Source organism: Chiloscyllium plagiosum, chromosome 7 (assembly GCF_004010195.1).
Source record: "Chiloscyllium plagiosum isolate BGI_BamShark_2017 chromosome 7, ASM401019v2, whole genome shotgun sequence".
NCBI classification, from domain to species: Eukaryota; Metazoa; Chordata; class Chondrichthyes; order Orectolobiformes; family Hemiscylliidae; genus Chiloscyllium; species Chiloscyllium plagiosum.
The window spans coordinates 82,990,591-83,014,684 of record NC_057716.1 but is presented as its reverse complement, the minus strand read 5'-3'; the positions used below and the strand labels follow the sequence as shown (position 1 = coordinate 83,014,684).

Genomic DNA, 24,094 nt, shown 5'->3' with positions numbered 1-24,094 from the left:
GGTTAGTGCATGGTTCTCAGCTGCAGCTGGCAAGATTGGGTTTCTTTGCTATCAGGCACTCTTGCGCATAATCAAGGTGTCACAGAGTTATAGAGATGTGCAGCATGGAAACAGACCCTTCAATCCAACTCCTCCATGCTAACCAGGCTAAACTAATCTAGCCCAATTTGCCAGCACTTGTCCGATATTCTGCTAAGCCCTTCCTATTCATATACACATCTAGGTGGCTTTTAAATGCTACAATTGTACCAGCCTCCACCACTTTCTCTGGCAGCTTATTCCAGACATGTACCACCTCTTCATGAAAGCATTGCCCCTTAGGTCTCTTCTAAATCTTTCCCCTCTCACCCTAAACCTATGCCCTCTAATTCTGGACTCCCCAAACCCAAGGAAAAGACCTTGTATATTTACCCTATCCTTGCCCCTCATGATATTATAAACCTCTATAAGGTCACCCCTTGGCCTCTGACATTCCACACAAAACAGCCTCAACCTATTCAGCCTTGCCCTATAGCTCAAATCCTCCAACCCTGGCAACATCCTTGTAAAACTTTTCTGAACCGTTTCAAGTTTCACAACATTCTTTCTATAGCAAGGAAACCAGGATTGCACACAATATTCCAAAAGCAGCTTAACCAATGTCCTGTACAGCCGCAATATGGCCTCCCAACTCCGATACTCAATTCTCTGATCAATAAAGGAAAGCACACCAAATGCCACCTTCATTATCCTATCTACCTGCTACTCCACTTTCAAGGAACAGTACACCTGCACTTCAAGATTTCTTTGTTCAGCAACACTTCACAGAACCTTACCATTAAGTGTTTAAGTCCTGCCCTGATTTACCTTTCCAAAATGCAGCACCTCGCATTTATCTAAATTAAACTCCATGTGCCACTCCACAGCCCATTGGCCCATTTGATCAAGATTGCGTTGTACTCTGAGGTAACATTCTTCGCTGTCCACTACACCTCCAATTTTGGTATCGTCTGCAAACTCACTAACTAAACCTCCTTTATTTAATTTAAAATCGTTTATATAAATGATAAAAAGCAGTGAATCCAGCACCAGTCCTCTGAATAGCTGGTCGATCTCAAAAGAGCTTGATTTCCACCACTGAGGACTATAGGGTAGTCCATTAACTCCTTTGGGCCATCCATAAAAGAAATTTCCTGCCTGTGCCCCAACTGATGACTAAGAATCCACTTCGTTCTGTGAAAATGCTCACCACAGGTTTTGAAATTCTGACTATTTAATGAAATACCTTGTATATACTTAATCTAACCAGAACTAAACGAGATGTTGATTTCTTTTTTTAATTCGCAGTTTTCTCTCTGTACGGACCCAAGGTTCATTAAAGCTTCATTCTGTGAAAAATTCCTCTAAAATTAGGATTGTAGAGGGTAACTTGTTAACATTAAATTAATAATTCCCCTGTATGACTGATGTCATTTCACTGGGATTTTAAAGCTGGTCCATTGTTTTAATTTAGTATTTTACACTGAAACCAAATGAGAAAATGAAGCAGCAAGTCACTGAGCCTGATGCGTAACAAAGTCCATTTGGTAAGTCTATCATTAAGAACAGCTGGAAAAATGTTCCAATTGTGCTCGAGGCCAATCTGCAGGCTACCTTGATTAATCAGTAGCATAGGCATATTAGAATATCATTGAGCTAAATGGTGTGTTCAAAGAGCTACATGGCCCCAGACCAATCTTACACCTGATTTTGTTGTTGTTGTTGTGAATTATTTGGTGCACACTGTCTTCATTAAAACTATAATTACAATGTCAATATAACAGGAGATGGACATCTCCAAAAATTGCTTGCACATGTCATACAATGCTACAGTTACAGCTGAACTGATTTGGCACCAATGCTAAGTATTTTTAGCTATGTTAAGTAAATGGTTTTAAAGCCGAATGCTGCACATCCAGTACATAGGGCTCGTAAGTATTCAAAATATCCATATTCTGAGTGCTGTCAGTTGAAAGTATGCATTGAAATCTCCAGGAATCTGTGCAGATACTTTGCGAGCTTTTCTGAAATAAATTTTCCATCAAATGTATCCCATTGTGAAGGGTGAACATAAATGTTTCTTATGAATGCTTTAAAATTAAGAATAATATTTCTAAAAAGCACATTGCTAATCTTGGATTCCAAATTATTATAAATGCTGACATAATGACAGCTGTGTAAAATCACTGAGAATAAAGCACAAATATGAAATTCGGAGGAGTTGTTTTTTTACTATCAAATGGAGGAATAAGACAGTCTCTGGATTTTCTTTCCCTATTTGAAATTGTCTCTAGTTCCCATTTGTTTCTGCATATCTATCAGCTGGGAGCACTGGGCTGCCCACTCCACAGATAGATCTTTTTAATTAAGGTACAGCACAGATCTGGGATCAGTTTAACAGCAGGCATGGTCGTGATGGACAAGAGTCAGTTTGTTTCCTGGCAGTGGACAAAATGAGGTGCAACTACAGGATACTGCTACTCGCTGACAGGAGCTTTGAATTAGCAAAACTTCTTATTACGGTATGACTGGAACTTGAGATTTCAGCATTATAGCCATGGAAAGCTAATATTTTGCTGCAATGACACTGGACTGCATTCAAACTGGTCTCTATCACCCAGTCTATGTGAATACTCTGAAGTCTTTTCACATCTGAGGGAAAGACCTTTGTAGTCTATTGTTTTATAAATCACTATGGGAAATAACAATTCACTATGTAGCTGGAAGTATAACATTTCACTAGAGCGGTAGTAATAAAAAATTTGACAATAAACTAGTATCCTTTCAATTGTGTGCAGAAATTACTGGCCCAGTAATATGGTCTTTTTCCCCACACATATGCATATCCTGGTTCTGACATTTCTGCTGATATGTGTCCTATAGTGCAACCAAATTATTTGGAATAAGAGTGGTTCAGTATAAATCAGTTATGGCTAACTTATCAGTTCAATCATTGCACAGAACCAAAATTCATGATACTAGTAATGGGCTGATACTCACAAAAGTAATCACACAATTTTGCCGAACAGTAAGTGCTCTGGCACTGCATTAAATCATTGGCAGAACAGAATTGGAATTAGAACAGGAAATAGGTTGTTTTTAAAACAAAAGAAAACACTTTTTACTTAATGTGTTCTGATGAACTATCCCAAGTTGAAACATTGATTCTGAATCTCTTTCCATGGTTGCTGCCAGACCTACTGAGTTTTTAGTCCTAAAATGTCTGAGACAGAAGTGCTCACTATGTTCCATATTTACTCCACCTCATTATGGGACTGCCCAAGAAATCTAGCATATTCCAATAAGGTGGAGGTAATTTCAATGTTACATTTCATAGCTAAATTCTGTAATAGGATAAACATGCCTGACCCTTCTCAGCTCAAAGAAGGAGTGCAAATTTTATTTGACAACCTTAATAGTAAAATAGATCTTACTTGAGAGATTAATAGTTGTTTACCAATCCAGAATGCCCTATAAGCATGTGATGCTAATAACTGTTAACATGTGTTGAGGTAGATAGCTGCCACTATCCTCATTTTGTGACTGGGTGTACAGGGTCTAAAGTAATAGACTACCTAGTGGTTTTCTTCTATCAAGAAAAGATTAATGCCTTAAACAAAGCCTACTTTATTTCATGAGAACAACCAGGTACAAATTACATTGTGACTAAGACAATTGGAAGAGTGAAGATAACAGGTCTAAGGATCCTAAGACAAATTTGCTTCTCTAAACCCAAATCTTTATCTCAATGCAAGCTTTAACAATCATCCTTTCAGAAAAGTTAACGTAAACATCTTCCTGAGACTCTGTTTGCCATAACTGAGATTTTAGGAGAAAGTGAGGACTGCAGATGCTAGAGATCAGAGTCGAGAGTGTGGTGCTGGAAAAGCACAGCAGGTCAGGCAGCATCCAAGGAGCAGGAGAATCAACATTTTGGGCAAAAGCCCTTCATCAGGAATGAGGCCTCATTCCTGATGAAGGGCTTTTGTCCGAAAAGTCAATTCTTCTGCCCCTCAGATGCTGCCTGACCTGCTGTGCTTTTCCAGCACCACACTCTCGATAACTGAGATTTCATGCATTTGCATATATTTACATTTACTACATCACCTTCCCAATTCCCCTCTTTACCAAAAATCTCTAATTTCACCAATTCAGTTGGTATGCAGGTTTCATAATTCTTTCAAAACACATTCTCTTTCAACTTGGATGTTTGGTCTTTGGCTTGAAAACCATTGACTTTGATTCTGTTCCAGACCTTATGACATCTGCAAAGTCTGTCTTCGGCAGGGCTCCTTTTTATCTATTAGATGATCATTGCAGAAGATGTTGCTCCTGCTCAGCCATTATCTCATTTGGAGGCATCTTTAGTCTCCTGATTTCCTTAGCAGAGGATTTCTTACCTGTTGAAACAGATTATCAACTGTATTATCAACTGAAGACCATTAAATCTCATGAATTTCCTTCATGGAATGTGGCTGCCCTAATGAAACAGATCTTTTCTTTCTTTTTTGTAGCATCTTGAATGTCTATCGTGGAGGATTGTTTCTTGATTATGACTGGAGTTGTGGATGTTAGTTGCCCAACCTCAGTAGTGGCTTTTATAGAGTCTGATGCAGCCCCTTTTCAGCCTGTGCAAACAAATCTTTATTCTCAAACTGCTGGCCACTGAAGTATGTAGAATCTATACATCAACTTATTGGTTAGATTGGACATTGCTATTTTGCTACTGTGATTGCTTTACTGGCAAAACATGTTTAGCTCCTCAGCTTTAGTACTTGAGTTGTACTGTTTACTTAGCATGATAGTTGTCACTCTGACTTGCAATTCTTCCTTGGAAAAGAAGAATTGAAATGTTCTTCATCAAGTGTGTCACCTCAATACATGAAATCCAATTCACATTTGCCACATTAAATTGTTTTACTGTCTGAACAACTTCATTTAACTCAAATGTGCTGTAGTGCTATTTTGTCTTATCATTGTTTGTTCTCACAAACTGTCATCTGAACTTCCTTTAGCGGCAATTGGAGTAGAAAACATTTTTACCAACCCTGTACAGTCTAAGAATTCCATCCTGGTGACGACATGAAGCAATTCTCCAAATATAGGTAATCTCAACTGATTCTGTCAGCTTTTTCAGGATCTGCCATGAGTCTGGGAAGTCCAGTGATATCTCCTGTGGGTTTTCCCTTTTCCCACTTTTTCAATGATGGTTTATTCAATCAATGAAATTTTCTTGAACTGTGGTTCCATAACTGACTTCTCCTTGACCAGTTTTTAACTGACTGGCATCTCTTGTACAGACTTGATATAATTAAGTATATTTTGTTCCTGTTTGCTGTTGTTTGTAAGTAGTTGAATTCCATTTACCATCTGCAAAATGTGGAAATCAAGACATGCGCTAATGTTCAAGGAGGAGAGGTCATGACCATGAAGTGCACATGCATTCACTATTTGAAGAAAGTGTTTGGTATGCTTTCCTTTATTGGTCAGCGTATTGAGTACAGGAGTTGGGAGCTCATGTTGTGGCTGTACAAGACATTAGTTAGACCACTGTTGGAATTTTTGCGTGCAATTTTGGTATTCCTATCGGAAAGATGTTGTGAAACTTGAAATGGTTCAGAAAAGATTTACAAGGATGTTGCCAGGGCTGGAGGTTTTGACCTATAGGAAGAGGTTGAATAGGTGAGGGCTGTTTTCCCTGGAGCATCGGAGGCTGACGGGTGACCTTGCAGAGGTTTATAAAATCATGAGCGGCATGGATAGGATAAAATAGACAAAGTCTTTACCCTGGGGTTGGGGAGTCCAGAACTAGAGGGCATAGGTTTAAGGTGAGAGGGGCAAGATATAAAAGAGACCTAAGGGGCAACGTTTTCACACAGAGGGTAGTATGGGTATGGAATGAGCTGGCAGAGGAAATGGTGGAGGCTGGTACAATTACAACATTTAAGAGGCATTTGGATGGGTATATGAAGAGGAAGGGTTTGGAGGGATATGGACTGGGTGTTGGCAGGTGGGACTAGATTGGGTTGGGATATCTTGTCAGCATGGACAAGTTGGACCAAAGGCTCTGTTTCCATGCTGTATATCTCTATGACTCTATTGTGTCTCAGACTTGCTTGTTGCATGCTTATAATCTTGACAGTTAAACATCCTGGAGCATGGAGTTTATTGGTGGAGGCTATGACAGCTGTTTCTTCAGAACATAGGGCCCAATGGAATGGTGTTGAACAGTGACACCCAGGATTCAAGTACATAGTTCCTTGAAAGTTGAGTCACAGGTAGACAGGGTGATGAAGAAAGCATTTGACACGCTTCCTTCATTGTTCAAAGCATTGAGTATAGGAGTTGGGATGTCATGTTGCGGCTATACAGGACCTTGATGAGGCTTCTTTTGGAGTGCTGCATATGGTTCTTGTTCTCGTCGGTTCAGCGAGCAAACCTACATCCAGAACCTCAACCTGAGCAACAAATCTTCTCAAAACTTGCTAGTTCTTGTTGTCCTGCTACAGGAAGTATATTATTAAATTGAAAAAAGTGCAGAACAGATTTCCAAGGATGTTACTGGGACTGGTGGGTTTGAGTTATCGGGATAGGCTAGGACTTCTTGTTTTCCCTGGAGTATAGGAAATTGAGGGGTGACCTTTATAGATGTTTACAAAATCATGAGGGGCATAGATAAGGTCTTTTTCCTCAGTAGGGGAATTCAAAACTAGAGGGCATAGGTTTAAGGTGACAGTGAAAAGATTTGAAAGACACCGGAGTAGCAATATTTTCACACAGAGGGTGATACACATGTGGAAATCAAGACATGCACTAATGTTCAAGGAGGAGAGGTCATGACCATGAAGTGCACATGCATTCACTATTTGAAGAAAGTGTTTGGTATGCTTTCCTTTATTGGTCAGCGTATTGAGTACAGGAGTTGGGGAAGTGGTAGATTCAGGTACATCTACAACATTTAAAAGATATTTGGACAGGTACATACATAAGAAAGGTTTAGAGGAATATGGGCCAAACGTAGGCAAATGGGATTAGTTTAGCTTGGGAAACTTGGTTGACATGATTGAGTTGGACCAAAGATTTTTTTGTGCTGTATGACTCTATAACTCTATAAAGATATCGTAACATTAGCCATAATATCAAATTTGAAGTTAACAAGCTATCTTTTGACATAAATTGCCAAAATAAATTCAGCCAATCACCAACTTCCCTTAATATTTTGGATTTTTTTCTCGAGCACATTGCTTGACTTCATTAAAATCTTTTGTGTGAGAAGCCATTTGATTTTCTTTTGCTTGTAACTGTGTCCTACTTCTGCACATCTTCTACAAGTGAGCTATTGTTTTATAGATGAAACATTTGTTTTTGATTGCCAAGCCTGGCTTGTGTCTGTGAAATTTCTTTGTTCCACAGTACTGCCACAGAATCTCAGCATCTGATTTCTGGCAAACATGGTTTTTTTTTTCAGTTCTGTGTTCTGATCCTAAATCACCCAATGTCTTTTTCCAAAGGCAAATCCTCTTTAGAATGTAAGAAATGTGGAAAATGTTTCTCAGCAGTTCCATCAATAATTCTATCCCTTTGTAAGTTTTGATTTTCAAAATTCACATTTTCCATTGATCTGTTCATAGTTCATTAATGAAGTTATCAATGGATGCTGGACACTGCATTCTTTCTGTTAAATCATGTTGTTTCAAGAGTTTTACTTGTTCTCAGGTAAAGTAATTTTTGAAAGCTTGTGAACACTCATCCAAAGTATTCATATCTTTTAAGACTTGCTATAATGTCATCAGTTATAGACCCAGTTACATAGAAAAGTGTGTTTACTTTGACTTCTCGTTTTGAAGCAATTCTTCAGCTAACGAACTGTTTTCTCCAAAATACCCAAGTCTGTGTTCTATTTGGCCCATTTCTAAAATTAAATCTTTCCGGCAATATTATTGCTGCTGCCATTTCTTCTTCACATGAATCTTTATTCTTTTTGCTTTAAAGGTTTTCAGTGCTGCTATAACTCAATACTGCTTTATTCTCTTTGCCTAAGTGACTCCTAACTTCTTTGTTCAACTTTGCTGTTTCTTTCTCTTTGTCTCAAAGGCTTTTGACTGTGTAGTACAGCAGTGTATTATGCCACTTACTGTCAGGATTTTCCACACTTCTATTCCGAAAATGGTGCTTTCTCACATTCTGGGGTCAAAATGGCCAGTTTCTCACCTGTGGCTAAAATAGAAAAATGTTTTTCATGCAGTGGTCTACTGAACAAGTCTAATATTTTTCTCAAACTCTACTATAACTTGTTGCAAAATGATGCCTGCAGTTTTAAGGTCACAGTTGGAGTATTGTGTGAAGTTCTGGTCACCACATTACAGGAAGGATGTAATTGCTCTGGAGTGAGAAAATTTACTAGAAATTTGCCAGGGCTGGAAAATTATACCTACATGGAATGATTGGAAAGGTTTCCTTGGAACAGAGAAAATTGAAAGGTGACACAATTGTGGTATACAAAATTGTAAGGGGTAGAGATAGAGATTGAGGAGGCCTGAATTTCCCTTGGAAGGGTGTTCAAAAACCAGCCTTTGTTGGTTCAAGCTAAGTGGCAGAAGGATTAGTGGGAACATGAGGAAAACTCTTTTTATACAGAAAGTGGTGGGTGGCTGGAATTTGCTGCCTGAGTTAGTGGTGGAGGCAACGACCCTAAACTCCTCCATCATTTTTTTTAGAAAAGTATTTGAGCACTGTAACTTGCAGGGCTATGCATCATGTGCAGGAAGATGGGATCCTTCTGTGCTATTTCTAAATGCAAAAAGACCTGTATAACATTCAGTCTGGGACAGCATTCAGTCATGCAAGCATCTGGCAATGTCCACTTCCAAAAATCTGATAATATATAACATTATAGTTGCTGAATCTCCCACTATCAACAACCCATGATTATAATTGACGACAAACTAAATTGGACCAGTCAAGTAAATACTGTGACTACACTAGCAGGTCATGGCAACCCAACTGATTGTTACTCCACTTAACACCTTCAACAGTCATGCCCTCAACCTCTGATGCACATAGGTAGCAGCATGTAGTGTTTACTAGATGCACAGCAACAACTGACAAAGGCTCTTTCAACAACATCTTCCAAAACAACATCCAACACCAAAAAGGATGATGGCAGCAGATACATGGGAACAACATCTGCAAGTTCCCCTCCAAGCTACATACAGTCCTTACTTGGAATTATATCACTTGGAATTGCTGGGTCAACATTCTGGAACTCCTTTCCTAAGAATGCTGTCAGTATATGTACACTGAAAGGACCACAGTGGTTCAAAAAGGCAGCTGACCACCACCTTCGCAAGGGCAAGTGGGAATGCGTAATAAATACTCCTCTAGCCAGCAATGCTCACATCCCCATGAATGAATGAAAAAATGACGACAATTGGGAGACCTGTGATAATAGACCTGTCCTCTTCAAGGTCCTTGAAATCTTTTACCTTTCACCATTTGAGTCCTTATGATACCATCATTTGGGTTAAGCTTAATGCAATACCCCTTTTAGAATAATTGTTATGCAAAAGACAACTTGATTTACTTGGCCAACCTTTGAGCTAGTGTGCACGTGTGGACAGGAGATGTAGAAAACAGGAATTTTTAGTTTTCATTGCAAGATTCGTAGCACTGTACAAAGTTTATAATTGATCCATAATATTTATAGATAGTGTCCCTGTAGTTAATGTTTTGAACTTGTCAGTTCCAAGTGTAGATAGTTTCAGTCTCAGATAGAAATGGAGTGATAGAGAAGGGAAACTGGTCCTTGACAGTTTTAAAGAACAATGGTATGGGGACCTATAATGTAGTGGATCATCTCATTAGGTTCCTTAGCTTCAGTTATAGATTCAAAACCTGAATTTTGACCTGAATTTGATATTTCGATCTCTGAACTCAATCTCATTTATGTACTGCATCTTGCATCCAAAATCCATGACAAGCTGGAATAGTGATCTAATGTTCACAGAACAAGGCAGGGAATTACCCAAATATATTCTTTTTAAAAAGGGTTATTAAAATGTTTCTGCAATGATAAAATTATTCCTCACCAAATTAAAAACATTGTCCACATGAATTCATTAGATCCACTTCCATTAACTGAATCCCCTTAGCAGTAGATTCCTGTCAAATGAATGGTTTTCTTCCTATCACACACTATTATGTTTACAGGGCAAATTACACATATTCTTTTATCATTCATATTCTATATGGCAGATGTGGTAGAGCAAATAAAAAAAAATTAAGCAGGGTAAAATAGTATTTGATGTCTTTTAAATCTTTTATTATAGTTAAAATCACAGCAGACATATTCCTAGGAAACCTCTCATTTCAGTGTTGAGAGTTATCATGTATATATTCTGGTTAAGAGAAAAATATTAATGCCATTCACTTCACAAGAATTGACTGTATTCAAAATTAATCATTATATCTTCCTCCGTTGAAAGATTTCTGTTTTCTTTTTAAATATATATCTTCTTAACTATCTCTTTTATGTTAAACAAAGTAGCAGATGAGATTTCCTAGCTCAGGGTGGGGGGGGGGGTCTTCCACCTCATGAATTTGATCAATGAACCTAATTACAGTCCTATCCAGGAGACGCTCAACGTCTCTTTACAATGATGCATCGCATCCGCCACACCTGACACTTCTCCCAAAATCCCTTCAATAAATAAGAAGGTATTCTGGAGCACTGGTTCTGTGTCTTAACAGCTCTTCCATGTCCCCAGCTGATCCTCTTCACACGGGTAACCGCTAATACATTCCTAGCACCCATGCATTATTAATGTGCACCGTGCTCCAAGGTGGCAGTGACAAATAGGGAGCAAAATTCACTGACTTGTGGGGAATGTACTTTTTAGTCATGCTTGGCTTTTCCAATTCATTCCGCCGGTTGTGTATTTTTTTTCTCTCTCTCTTGCATTGGTGAGGATTGAGAATTCTTTGAAAACACTCTCTGTTAACTGGCATAAGCTCTAAGGATTTACCTCATGAAGCCTTCAGAGTGCACAAAATAAACGGTCCTCCAATGTTTCATTTCCGCTGTTTTTGTTGTTGCTGCTGGAATGAAAACAGATGGAAATGTGAAAGCCATTGCCAAACTGCAAAGTTAGCCACCTCTTCTCAGCCATGCTAGTTCACATTTATTTTGCATCCCGCTTTGTAACAGTTATGTCCTTCAGATTTATTTAAAGAAGAACTTCCCTGTCATGACTGCATGCGTGGTATAAGCATTACATTCTTTCTGCACAGTTACATGGGACAGTTTCTTTGCCTTCAGGGCTTTGAATTTGAGGCAATAGTAGGTCTCCTCATTTATGTGTTAGTTCCATCATAAGACAGCAGGTCAGTAAACGACTTAACCATTTCACCACCTCTTCAGAAATTTTAGGCTAACCGAAAATAGCTGTTACTGAATAACCAGGGCACACTTAGAGCAACAGCTCCAAGAAATCTCCACTTTACTCTGTCGGAACAAATGTTCCTGTGATGTCATGTGGATACAGCAGGCCCCCTCTCATCTTTCAAAATGAACTAAATTAATTTTGAAGTCACATATAGCCCAGAAAATGGCACAGTTAAGTTTAATTCTTGGTACTAAGGTATTGTGATGCTTCTCCATATGTGCAGTCTTACAGCATGGTTTATGCAAGCAAAATGTTGCTACCTAGGTTTCCACTTTCTAGCTCTTTGCTATTTTCCTTGCAGAAGATCTCTAATTGGAAACGAATGAAGTCAGGGGCCTGGATCTTTGCTCCCTTGCAGGCACACTGAGTTGGGAAATCTCTAGGTCAGAGGCAGCCACATGGATTGTCAAATGTTAAGGCAGACTGTTTAAGAAGTCAGCCTTCATTCTCTGGGAATTCACTTCAGTTATTTTCTTAATTATAAGGCTTCATGGCTCTTAAATCCCTTCCCTACCCACACACTCGTCTTGCCAATGCATGTTAGTTTGTGCCAAGCCATACCCTTTCCTATACACAAGAACAACCCATACACTCCATTTCAATCCATGTCCCCATTCACCAATTTATATCCTAACACCTTTTAATTCATCTAATTTCCATCATGGGTAGACGTCTGGGGCACTGCTGAGATGAGATAAGATAACACACTACAGGTCTATTGTAGATTTACAAGATAAATAAACTCTCATTGATGAAAGGCCATTGATTCATAGAGTTGTAAAGCACAGAAACAGACCCTTCAGTCCAACTCGTCCAAGCCAGCCAGATATCTCAAATTAATCTAATCCCATTTGCCAACATTTGGCCCATATATCTGTAAACCCTTTCTATTTATATACCCATCTGGATGCCTTTTAAATGTTGTAATTGTACCAGCCTCCACTGCCTCCATACACAAAATGGCAGCACATTTCCATACACTCACCACTCTCTGCACGAAAATGCTGTCCCTTAGATCCCTTTAAAATCTTTCCCCTCTTAAAATTATGCTATTGAGTTTTAGACTCCACTACCCTGGGGAAAAGACCTTGGCTATTCATGATATCCATGCCCCTCATGATTATATAAACTTCTACAAGGTCACCCCTCAGCCTCTGATGCTCCTAGGAACATAGCCCTGGCCTATTCAGCCTCTCCTTCTCGCTGAAATCCTCCAAACATGGCAACATTCTTGTCAATCTTTTGTGAAACCTTTTGAGTTTCACAACATCCATCCTATAGCAGGGAGCCAAAATTTAAATGCAGCTTTCCAAAGTGGCCTAACCACTGCACTGTGCAACTGAAACATGACCTCCCAACTTCTATACTCAACACACTGACTAATAAAGGCAAGAGTATCAAATACTTTCTTCACCACCCTGTCTATCTGAGAGTCCACTTTCAAGGAATGATGAACCTGCAACCCTATGTCTCTGTTCGGCAACGCCCCACAGGATCGTACCATTATGTGTATAGGTCCTGCTCTTATTTGCACTACTAAAATGCAGCATCACAAATTATCTAAATGAAACTCCATCTGCTACTCCATGGTGTATTTGGAAATGTGTTGCTGGAAAAGCGCAGCAGGTCAGGCAGAATCCAGGGAACAGGAGAATCGACGTTTCGGGCATAAGCCCTTCTTCAGGTGTATTTGCCTATCTGATCTGAGGTAACCTTCTTCAGTCTCCACTATACCACTAATTCTGGTGTTATCTGCAAACTAACTAACCATACCTCTTATATTCACATCCAAATCATTTATATAAATGGACCCAACATCAATCCTTGCAGCACACCACTGATCACAGGCCTTCGGTCTGAAAAGCAGCCCTCCACCACCACCCTCTGTTTCCTACCTTGAAACCAATTTTGACTTCAAATGGCTGGATCCCATCTTATCTCAATTTGCTAACCAGTCCACCAAGCAGGACCTTGTTGAATGCCATAGACAATACCTATCTTCCTGCCTTCATCATTCTTCTTCATCACTACTTCAAAAAACTTAAATCGTTAGTGAGTCACTATTTCCCATGCGCAAAGCCATGTTGATGATCTCTAATCAGTCAAAGCCTTTCCAAATACATGTACATCCTGTCCCTTAGAACCCGCTGCAACAACTTACCCACCACTGACTTCAGGATCACTGATCTATAGTTCCCTGACTTTTCCTTACCACTTTTCTTAAATAATGGCACCATGCTATCCACCATCCAGTCTTCTGGCAACTCACCCATGGCTATCGGTGATACAAGTATCTCAGCAAGGGTCCCAGTCATCACTTCCCTGGGATAAACCTGATCAGGTCTTGGGCATTTATCCATCTTAATGCATTATAAGATTCCCAACACCTCCTCCTCTGTAATATGGACACTTGGGGATCCATGTTTTGTTTCACAATTTCGGATATTCCAGTCTCCATGATATTGCCAAAATCCAGGCTGTGCAATCAGGAATGCAGAAAAACAAAAGAGTGAAAAATTATGATGTTCACATATTAGCATTTTTGCATATTACCTCACAATGGGCAATCTACATTGAAATGACAATTGAGTGAATCATGACTGTAATTACTCCCCACAGTTACAAAAGGTTATGATTTGAAACCTAACAAGGGGTGAGTTAGAGTCTGGTCAGAGATTAAAATTTTGAAGATTCTGAGCCAACTTCAACCGCCCACTTCTGAGTTTACAGGAAGTGGGACAATGGGTTAGGTGGTAGACTCATGGGGCCATTTTAGTGAGGCTGGCAGAGCGAGGCAGGGCATGAGCCTCTTGTGATACTGCAGCCAGTTACTCCACATGCCTCTTCTATTCACAGCTTCTACCATCTTCTGTGAGATCTTCTTTCTTTGGCTGCATGGTTTTTCCTTGCAACCCTCCAGGAACAGGAGTTCTTTCTTCTATTTCACAGGCTGTAGTGGCACTTTAAGGATTATTTCCATGAAGCAAGGAGCAGCTCTGCTTTGCGTACCAGATCTCTATCTCTGCTCCTATTGCATTTGTGCTTGTACCCTGCTTCCAAATAGTTGCTGCAGCCATGGTTAATGCAATGCTTTTAAATCAGAGTGTACAATTTGGCATGCTTTACCTGCTGCTGCTGTGAATTAGCCGCTGAACCTTCCCTTCAGTCAATTAGCAACAGACACGTTTGTGGGTTTTAACAACCCATGCATCAGCCCTTGAAACCCCAGCCCCAGTACAAAGTTGAGACCTGGAAATAATTCCAATATCAGGTTCCCGACCTCAGATGCAAAGTACCTCTCTTCCTGCTGAGAAGTTATCTATTCAACAGTAACCATCAGCGTGGCAGGTTACAAGTCACTTTCCAAACTGACAAATGCATTGCCATTTTACAAAAAGGTCTAACTCAGTAGGATTCACAGAGACGTGAAATTCTAATCATGGGAGACAATAAATTGTCCCTTTTCTTTACAGGTGATGACTGACTCGTGTGTATTTGCAGCATATTCTGATTTTATTCCTGATCTCCAAAACTTGCTGTCTTTGTTTTTCTTTTTTCTTTTTATTTCTCCAAATGTTTCAACTGGAAAGTTCTACTGTTTTAAACTTCTCGACAATAGTTTCCCTTCCCAAGAACTGAACATAGTCCATTAACATCTGGGATCCTGGCAAGCATTCCAATTGCTAATGGGAAAAGCTTTAGCTGTTTTAAACTTGTTTCCATAATTGCTCACCTATAACCTGCCGTGAAAGCTGACACAAGCCTTTTAAAAATGACAGACTGCAGGCTTAGAAGTTAAGTTGAACGTTCCTTAGAAAATAGATGCCAAAAGCACAAGCTCTCAGTCATACTGAACTAAATATTTAGGACATGTCAAATCTTCATTAGATGGTGGGAAATGATAGCAAACGTTCGGATGGAACTAAATGCCTTGCTATGAGTATATGTTGCACGTGATTTTATACAAAGGAAACCTTCTTCAATAAATACAATTGAGGAACAAGCAAACAGAATGCATTTAGAGGTTCAAAAGGCATTGAATAAGGTACTATCTGAAAGGCTGTTGAAAATCAAGTAGCTTGTGGAGTTTGGAGGTAACTTGTTACCATGGATAGAGGATTAAGTAAATGTGTGAAAATAGAAAGTAGGGACAAACTTGTCATTTCATGCTGGAATGCTTCACATGAAATTTTCCTTTTGGTAAGTTCCTGAAGTCGAAAAATGTCGCACTGGAAAAGCATAGCAGGTCGAGGAGCATCCGAGGAGCAGGAGAGTCAACGTTTCAGGCATGCGCCCTTCATCAGGAATGTGAAGGGGGAAAGCGGCTGAGAGATAAATGTGGGAGTGGGGCTGAGGGGCAGGTACTGGTAAGGCAATAGGTAGATGCAGGTTGGTAGGTTATGATAGGTTGGTAGGAAGGGTGGAGCGGATTAATGGGAAAGAAGATGGACAGGTCAAGAGGGCGGTGCTGACTTGGATGGTTGGATCTGGGATAAGGTGGGGGGGAGGGGAATTTGGAAGCTAGAGAAGTCTATCGCCTTCCTAAATCAACGCCAACTTCACTAGTTTCCAAATCTCCCCTCCCCCCACTTCATTCCAGATCCAACTCTCTAACTTAGTACCATCCTCTTGAACTGTCCTACCTGTCCATCTTCTTTCCCACCTATCTGCTTCACACTCCCCACCCTATCACAATTACCCCCTACCTGCATCTACCTATCACGTTCCCAGCTACCAGCCCTCCAGCCCCCTTCTTCCTCTACATCCCTGATGGAGGGATTATGCCTGAAATGTCAACTCTCCTACTCCTCGGATGCTGGCTTACTGGCTGTGCTTTTCCAATGCCACACCTTTTGACTCTGACTCTCCAGCATCTACAGTCCTCACTCCCTCCTAAGTTCCTGAAGTACTGTGGAGACCATGTCAAATAGGTCAGTTTGTGAATATTGAGCAAAACAAAGAACTATGGATGTTGGAGATCTGAAACAAAAACTGGAGAAACTCAGTAGGTCTGGCAGCATCTTTGGGAAGAAAGCAGAGTTAGAGTTTCGAGTCCAGTGACTCTTCATCAGAACTGATAGGAGCCTGAAGAAAGTGGTGAACATTGAATTTGAAGTGGCAGAGATGAATGGGTAGATGGAGACACAGCCCAAAGAGGGAGGGAGAGAGAGAGAGAGAGAGAGAGAGAGGTATGGAAGGTGTAGACAGACAAGTAAGGAATCCAGGACAGAAGAGAAACTGAATAAGTGATAATGAGGGCTAAGATTAGCAAAGAATGGGTAGGCTGTGCTGAAAGGACTGGAGTGCAGGTATTGGTAAAACAAACATGGAAGGACATAATCAGGCTATAAAGTTTTTGAACTTGATGTTGAATCTCAGAGGCTGCAGTGTCCCCAATTGAAAGATGAGGTGTTGTTCTTCAAGCTTGCACTGAGGTTCACTGGGGCACTGCAGCAGGCCTGGGACAGGAATGTTGGCCAGGGAGCATGTGTGTAAAAGTGGCAAGCAACTAGAAACTCTGGGTCATTTTTGCATTTTGGAAATATTCAGTATAGTCTGCTGGGGAGTTGACAGTTTCTCAACAGAAAAAATTAAAATCCCTTGGCAAGTTCAACTAAACTAGTTAGATGCCAATTGATAAAATGAATGTTATTAATAGAGTATTTGATTAGAGAGTTTTGCCTTAAGTTGACCAGTGCTGTGTGAAAGTTTGTATGCATTGGAGAAATTTAGCTAGACAAGTAAAGTTCATTTCTACATTCAGCAGAATGGAGAGTCAACTATCATTTCAGATAGAGTACCATGTGGTTTTATTTTGATACAGATTTTGCACCTTGATATCTGCTGAACCTTTGAAGCACTCTTTCGTTGTCACTAGGCACAGAAATAATGAGTCAAATCATAACCATGATCACGATGATTTAAATAAGTTCAATCTATAAGAGAAATTCACCTCTCAATGAGCTCATGAACTATCAATAAAACACAAGCATTCATGGTCACTTTTAACCCAATTAACATCTCCAATACTTGATAAAGTAAGCATAATTGATACAATGCTTTATGGAATGATAAACCCATTGCAAGCACATAAAACTTTGAGATTGTCAAATAAAGCAATCCCATTTTTGACTACATGAACAAACCCCTATGGTGCTGAACACAATGGGTCTTCGAGCTCAACTAAGCATTTATCATGAGCCCATTTAGAAAAGGAGATGTCTAATCATCAGCCTATCCTGTTTTGTTGACAAATTTGGGAAACAAGAGTTAAGATATGATAAGAATTTCCAACTTTTTCACATTGGGGATATGAATGTCTGTGTTTGACTGATAGGCTTACAGAATTTTTATGACGTACTCACTTTTACCAGAAATCAGATAAATGTTAATTTCAGGTTGTTTCTTGAAGGTTTCTCCTAATTGGAGTCCACTGAGTTCCTTTTTGCAATGTTGTCGACAACTCACCGCAGGAGCAGCAATGATGAGCCTTGCTATTGGTCATGCTCCAATTGAACCTATGTGAGGAAATCAGAAGTAGATTAGATCCTTAATATGGTGGCTCAGTGGTTAGTACTGCTGCCTCACAGTACCAGGACACCGGTTTGATTTCCACCTTGGCGACTGTCTGTGTGGAATTTGCACATTCTTCCAGCGTCTGCATGGGTTTCCTCTGGGTGCTTCAGTTTCCTCCCGCAGTCCAAAGATGTGCAGGTTAGGTGAATTGACCATGCTAAATTGCCCAGACATTTAGATGCGTTAGTCAGGAGTAAATATAGGGTAGGGGAATGGGTCTGGTTGGTTACTCTTCGGAGGGTCGGTGTTGATTCGTTGGGCAGAATGGCCTGTTTCCATACTGTAGGGAATTTAATCAAGCAATGTCAGCAATCAGCATACACATCACACACAAGTGACAATTTAGCAGAGTATTCCATACAATGGGAAATGGAAGATTCCGACAAGGGGAGCCAAGGGGAGCCTTTTCATGATTCTTTGAATTATCTAAAAACAGAATAAGACGTCACACAAATACAGTCGAATATTGTAAGTTGTGCATCTTTATTGAACTCTTGACGCTGTTCCTACCGCCAATCAGTCATGAAAGGCAAATCAGGGCACGTTGTCAAATACTTACAGTTCAAAGTGAGAGCAAATCAGTTCCATGCTGTTGTATAGTCGATGAGAATTTGGCATGACAATGCGAATTGTGGTCCACAGGTGAGATTTTAAAGGTCACCTATGATTACTTCTGCTTCATAGAGATGACTTTGAGCAATCTTTAATGCCCAATGACATAGATAAGATGGCTTCTGGCTGGAGTTTCTTTCTCACACAGTTTGTAACACAGTTGGGCATTGTGAGCTGTTCACGTTCAGCATACTATGATGATAGATAGAGTCATAGAGATGTACAGCACGGAAGGAGACCCTGCAGTCCAACTTGTCCATGCTGACCAAATATCCTAAATTAATCTCGTCCCATTTGCCAGCACTCGGCCCACTCAACCTTCCTATTCAGAAACCTATCCAGATGCCTTTTAAATGTTGTAATTGAACAAGCCTCCAGTATTTCTCCTGGCAACTCTTTCCATAAATGCATGACCCTCTGCATGAAAAAGTTAACCTTAGGTCTCTTTTAATCTATCCCCTCGCACCCCAACCCCAATGCCACCCAGTTTTGGACTGTCCCACCCCAGGGAAAAGACCTTATCTATTTATCCTATTCATGCCCCTCATAATTTTAGAAACCTCTGTAAGGTCACCCCCTCGCCTCTAACACTCTAGGAAAGTAGCCCCTGTCTATTCAGCCACTCCTTAAAGCTCAAACCCTCCAACCCTGGCAACATTCTTCTAATTCTTTACTGAACCCTTTCAAGTTTCACAATATCCTTCCTGTAGCAGGGAGACCAGAATTGCACACAGTATTCCAAAAGTGGCTGAATCAATGTACAGCTGCAACATGTCCTCCCAACTCCTATCCTCAATACATTGACCAATAAAGGCAAGAATACCAAACACCTTATTCACTATCCTATCTATCTGCGACTCTACGTTCAAGGAATTATGAACCTGCACTACAAGATCTCTTTGTTTAGCAACACGTCCCAGGACCTTACAACTTTGTGTATAAGTCCTGCCCGATTTGCCATCCCAAAATTCAGCATCTTCCATTTATCTAATTTAAAGTCCAGCTGCCACTTCTCAGCCCATTGGCCCATCTGATCAAGATCCCATTGTATTCTGAAGTAACCTTCTTAATTGTTCACTGCACTTCCAATTTTGGTGCAAACTTTGTATCTGCAAACTTACTAACCATACCTCTTATGTTCACATCCAAATCATTTATGTAAATGAGGAAAAGCAGTGGACTCAGACCGATCCCTGTGGCACATCACTGGTCACAGGCCTCCAGTCTGAAAAACAGTCCTCCACCACCACCCTCTGTCTTTTGCCTTTGAGCCAATTCTGTATCCAAATAGATAGTTCTCCCTGTATTCCATGAGATCTAACCTTGATAACCAGTCTAACATGAAGAACTCATCAAATGCCATACTGAAGCCCATGTAGATTAGATCCACCATTCTTCCCTTATCAATCTTTTTTGTTACTTCTTCAAAAAACTCACTCAGGTTAGTGGGACAACATTTCCCATGCACAAAGCCATGTTTATTATTCTAATCAGTCCTTGCCTGTCCAAATAGATGTAAATCCTGTTCCTCAAGCGTCCCTTCAATATCTTGTCCACCACTGATGTCAGGCTCACCAGTTTGTAGTTCCCTGGTTTTTCAATATCAACTTTCATAAAAATGGCATTACGTTAGCCACCCTCCAGTCTTCTGGCACCTCACCTGTGGCTATCAATAGCACAAGTACCTCAGCAAGGGGCCCAGCAATCACTTTCCTAGCTTCCCACAGAGATCTAGTTTACACCCTGATTAGGTCTTGTGAATTTATCCACCATTATGTGATTTAAAATGTCCAAAACCTCCTCCTCTGTAATATACCGGAGTTCCATAAATGCACCACCGTTTGCATAAGAAGTTGCCCCTTAAGTCTCTTTAAATATTTTCCCTCTCACCCTCACTCTATGGTCTCCAATTTTGGACCTCCCTACCCCAGGGAAAACACCTTGTCTATTGACTGTCTATGGAGTTTCAGTGTATTGTTATTTCTCCAATCCTTCCTTTAGGATTATTGTTCCCTCTGTATCCCAGCATGCTGCTTTCAATCTCCACATTTTTCAAGATGTTGCTGTTTATTCACTTCAACTCATACTGTTTTAGTGCATGATGAATGCAATTGCCCGTTGAACTGCCTCACTTAGCTAACAAATAGGCCCCACTTGCTCAAACTGAAAAAAACATTACTCCACCCAGACTGGATGTGGCCACAGCCATTCTCTATTTCCATTGCACATTTATGATTGACATGAGCATGGAAGGCAATGTACATCACGTTTAGCACAGTGGGCTGCAGGCTTCACTCAGGAACTTTTGAGTTCCAGTGTATTATTATTTCTCCAAACCCTTATATGTGGAGTTTCCTTCCTTTACGTTTATTATTCCCTCTGCATGCCAGCATGCTGCTTTTAATCTTCACAATTAACTTCCCTATCACAGCCGGACAGTCGCCTTATAACCCTCATTTATATTAATTGAACTGACACCATGGACTCAGTGTGAGTCTGTCACCTGACTGATCTGGACAGATAGTTATGGTTGATATGTGATCAGACGTCTAACATATATTCATACAACTCTGAGACTGGCTTCCCCATTATCCCAAACTGGTTCAACTGGACTTTACCATGGTCCATGCCCCACACTGCAGTGACACTGAATGTCTGACCCTGATCACTTCAAGATTAGAGTGGTGCTGGAAAAGCGCAATAGGTCAGGCAGCATCCGAGGAGCAGGAAAATTGACGTTTTGGGCAAAAGCCCTTCATCAGAAATAAAGGGCTTTTGCCTGAAATGTAAATTTTCCTGCTCCTCGAATGCTGCTTGACCTGCTGTGCATTTCCAGCACCACTCTAACCTTGACTCTAATCACCAGCATCTGCAGTAATCACTTTTGCTTACCTGATCACCTCAAGTAGAAGATTAGCTGTTTCAAAGTCCCAATATCGACCCTTGGGCTTACAGAGTGAGTAACCCCTGACTGAAGGCTACTTCCCTTGACTTTACCATAGACTTTGAGGCGTGGCTATCTGGTTAAAGCATTTGCAGTGTGTTTGTTGCATAAGCTACTGGTACATAGTGCAGACGTGACATTGATGTAGCACAGTGTCAAACAGTAACATGTGCTCCTCCTTGACTTGTTGCAGCTGACAAGCTACCTGATTTGTGAGCACAAAATGGCAAGGCTCCAAAATGCAGCATTGACAATGAAAGTTTTACTCTGAGTGGAACTGATGTATCAAAAGTTGTGAAAAGGATGAATTGTGCCCAATACCAATCCAGGGTGGCACTGTGGCTCAGTAGTTAGCACTGCTGCCTCACAGAGCCATGGACCTAGATTCAATTCCTGCCTCAGGTGACTGTATGAAGTTTTGCACGTTCTCCCCATGTCTATATGAGTTTCCTCTGGGTCCTCCAGTTTCCTCCTACAGTCCAAATATATGCAGACTAGGTGAATTAGCCATGCTAAATTACCCATAGTGTTAGGTGCATCAGTCAGGGTAAATGTAGCGTATGGGAATGAGTCTGGGAGGTTAATCTTGGGGGGGAAGACTTACCAGGGGTAAGCAATGGGGTTCAGGCCTCTGGCATGGAGCCTGTCCCTGTTGCTCAGAAGGAAAGGGTGGAGAAGAGCACAGCAATAGTTATTGGGGACTCGATAGTTCGGGGCACAGATAGGCAGTTTTGTGGGGGCGAGAGAGACTCACGTTTGGTATGTTGCCTCCCAGGTGCAAGGGTACGTGCCGTCTCTGATCATGTTTTCCGGATCCTTAAGGGGAAGGGGGAGCAGCCCGAAGTCGTGGTCCACATTGGCACCAACGACATAGGTAGGAGGAGGACGAGGATGTTAGGTAGGCTTTCAGGGAGCTAGGTTGGAAGCTCAGAGTTAGAACAAACAGAGTTGTTGTCTCTGGTTTGTTATCCGTGCCACGTGATAGAGAGTCGAGGAATAGGGAGAGAGAATAGTTAAATGCGTGGCTACAGGGATGGTGCAGGAGGGAGGGATTCCGGTATCTGGATAACTGGGGTTCTCTCTGGGGAAGGTGGGACCTCTATAAACAGGATGGTCTACACCTGAACCTGAGGGGCACCAGTATCCTTGGGGGGAGGTTTGCTAGTGCTCTTGGGAGGGGGTTTAAACTAACTCTGCAGGGACATGGGAATCTAGACTGTAGCTTTAGGGTGCAGGACGTGGAGTGTAGGGAGGTTAGGAACATGGCATCAATCTCAAAGGAGGGTGCCTGTAAACAGGAAAGTGGCTTGAAGTGTGTATACTTCAATGCAAGAAGTATACAAAATAAGGTAGGTGAACTTGCAGCATGGGTTGGTACCTGGGATTTCGATGTTGTGGCTATTACGGAGACATGGGTAGAACAGGGACAGGATTGGCTGTTGCAGGTTCCAGGATTTAAATGTTTTAGTAAGGTCAGAGGTGGGGATAAAAGACGGGGAGGTGTGCCATTGCTTGTCAAAGATAGTATTACAGAGGTGGAAAGGACGATGGATGAAGACTCGCCATCTGAGGGTAGTTTGGGCTGAGGTTAGGAATAAGAAAGGTGAGGTCACCCTGTTAGGAGTTTTCTACAGGCCTCCTACTAATCCTAGAGACATAGAAGAAAGGATTGCGAGGATGATTCAGGAGAAGAGTGAAAGTAATAGGGTGGTTGTTATGGGGTCTTTAACTTTCCTGATATTGACTGGGAAAGCTATAGCTCGAGTTCGTTAGATGGGTCGGTGTTTGTCCAATGTGTGCAGGCGGGTTTCCTGACACAATATGTAGACATGCCAACAAGGGGTGAGGCCATACTGGATTTGGTTCTGGGTAACGAACCAGACCAGGTGTTAGAATTGGAGGTAGGTGAGCACTTTGGGGACAGTGACCACAATTCGGTGACTTTTACTCTAGTGATGGAGAGGGATAAGTGTCCACTGCAGGGCAAGAGTTATAGCTGGGGGCAGGGAAATTATGATGTGGTCAGGCACGACTTAGGATGCGTGGCTTGGAACAGTAGGCTTCAAGGCAAGGGCGCAATTGATATGTGGAGCTTGTTCAAGGAGCAACTATTGAGTGTCCTTGATAAGTATGTACCTGTCAGGCAGGCAGGAAAGGGTCATGTGAGGGAGCCGTGGTTTAATAAGGAATTGGAATTCCTTGTTAAATGGAAGAGGGCGAACCTATGTAAAAATGAAGCGTGAAGGTTCAGTTGGGGCGATTGAGAGTTAAAAGGTAGCCAGGAAGGATCTGAAGAGAGAGCTAAGAGCAGCAAGGAGAGGACATGAAAAGTCCTTAGTTGGTAGGATTAGGGAAAACCCAAAGGCTTTCTATAGGTATGTCAGGAATAAAAGAATGACTAGGGTAGGAATAGGTCCAGTCAAGGATAGTAGTGGGAAGTTGCATGTGGAGGCTGAAGAGATTGGGGAGACACTGAACGAATACTTTTCGTCAGTATTCA

General features: G+C 41.1%; 1 long non-coding RNA gene across 1 annotated transcript; it reads right to left on the bottom strand.

Annotated features, from left to right (window-relative positions):
• Positions 1 to 4,081: 4,081 nt before the first annotated feature.
• Positions 4,082 to 18,062, bottom strand: LOC122552037. Its single transcript, XR_006312276.1, has 5 exons — positions 17,828 to 18,062; positions 13,732 to 13,939; positions 11,043 to 11,115; positions 8,154 to 8,235; positions 4,082 to 4,418 (listed from the first exon to the last, which is right to left on the bottom strand). It is a non-coding gene; the product is annotated as an uncharacterized LOC122552037 (long non-coding RNA).
• Positions 18,063 to 24,094: the final 6,032 nt, after the last annotated feature.